This window comes from Meriones unguiculatus, chromosome 11 (assembly GCF_030254825.1).
Source record: "Meriones unguiculatus strain TT.TT164.6M chromosome 11, Bangor_MerUng_6.1, whole genome shotgun sequence".
Classification (NCBI taxonomy): Eukaryota; Metazoa; Chordata; class Mammalia; order Rodentia; family Muridae; genus Meriones; species Meriones unguiculatus.
The window spans coordinates 74,893,460-74,895,560 of NC_083359.1; positions in this window are offsets into that span (position 1 = coordinate 74,893,460).

Here is a 2,101-nt window from a genome sequence, read left to right on the forward strand (position 1 = left end):
ACACACAATAATGAGTTAAAAGAGAAGGAAGGGTAAAAAAGAGACAGCGGAGTTAATAGATTTTATTTGGGTAGGTGGACTTGGGCAGTTAAAAATGGCATCAGTGTAAAGAGGGTCACAGTTTAAAGAAGGTTACAAATAGAGTAAACTCAAGAATCCAGAATAATTCAAGTCGTCATTATTCTGGAATGTTTCCTTCAAAATAAACTCAAACTTAACACGGCGTCCTTCCAAATGAGCTAGAAGGCAGGCAGGTGTTTTCCCAAGGCACCTCAGCTCTGGAGCTGTGGGCCCAAGTGCTGAGTTCAGAGCTAGAGTAAACCATATTCCAACTGGCTCAACGCACATTCAGCCCTAAACACCAGATATTGGAGTTCTGTTGTTCTTCAAAGGCCTTGAGCAGCCTTTCGGAAAATGTTATTCACAGATTTCTCCCATTGCCACCGCTGGAATCCGCATTACAGAACTGCGAGACACCCATCAGAGAGAATTCCGAGTAGCTCCACTGACTAATCTGTCCTTTTGGCGTGGCCACACCTTGTCAGAAAATGAGCAATTTGTCGAAGATATGAAGGAACTCGTAAGCTGGGATCTGTGTGGAAAGGTGACCCCAGGTGGCTACATCTATCCCAGAGTTTTTCTCTTGTAATAATCATCTGGTCCCAGTTATAATTGCCTCCTAGCATAAAAACCTGTTTTCTTGGCCTGGGGATATGATTCAACCTGTAGAGTTCTTGCCCTGCATGCACTGAATGGCGTGGGTGGCTCAGGCCTGTGAACCCAGAACTTGGGAGGATCGGAAGTTCAAGGTCGTCCTTGGCTACATAGGGAGTTTGACGCTAGCCTGGTCCAGAAATGTTTCAGGACTTAAGAAAACCAGGCGGATCCTTTCAGAGGACCCTCTATAGTAGACTCCCATCCTGTTTCTTCTCTTCCACCACTTCTGGTGTCTATCCTGTCTGCCATTCTGAATGAGATTTAAGCATCCTCCCTAGGGTGCTCCTTAGGGTGCAGCTTCTTTAGGTCTGTAGATGGCTGTCCTATATTATACAGCTAATACCCACTTATTAGTGATTGTATACCATGCCTGTATTTTTGTTTCTGGGTTACCTCACTCAGGATGATCTCTTCTAGTTCCCACCATTTGCCTGCAGTTTTCATGATTTCCTTGTTTTTAATAGCTGAGTAGTTTCCATTGTGTAGATGTTCCACAATTTCTGTATCCATTCCTCTGTTGAGGGATATCTAGGTTGTTTCCAGATTCTGGCTATTATGAATAGAGCTGCTATGAACATGGCTGAGCAAATGTCCTTATTGAATGGTGGGGCATCTTTTGGGTATGCACCCAGGAGTTGTATAGCTGGGTCTTGAGGTAATGCTATTCCTAATTTTCTGAGAAAGGATTCACCTAACAGGGGATCAAAGCAGATGCTGAGACTCAGGGTCAAACTTTGGGCAGAGCCCAGGGAGTCTTATGGAGGAAGAGGGGTGGGAACACAGTGACATAACGGGGACAGGAGCTCCACGAAGAAACCAACAAAACTAAAAGATCTGAGCCCAGGGGTCCTGCAGAGACTGATGCACCAACGGAGGACCATGCATGGAGAGGACCTAGACCCCCTGCTCAGATGTGGCCGATTGGCAGCTCATTCTCCATGTGGATCTCTGAGTGAGGGGAGCAGGGGGCTGCCTCTATCCCAAACTCACTTGACTGCTCCTTAATCACTTGCCCCTGGTGATGCGGCCTTGCCAGGCCACGGAGGAAGAGGATCCAGTTAGTCCTGATGAGGCAGATGACAATGGAGGAGAACTCCCCCTTTCAGTGGAACTAGGGGAAGGGGATAGGAGAAGAGGGAGGCAGAGTGGGACTGGGGGAGGGGAGATGAGGGAGGGGACTTCAATCAGGATATATAATGAATAGATTATGAAGAAAAAATCAAAATGAAAAAATGAAATTAAAGACAGAAAAACAACAACAGAAAACTGGGCTTCTGGGGTCTGGGGTTAGGCGAGCGCCGGGAGCGATGGGCGGAGTCAGAGGCAGAGCACCGCCCCTGAGCTGCGAGCTCCGGCGGCTCCTGCTTCCGCTCTCAGCTCCGCG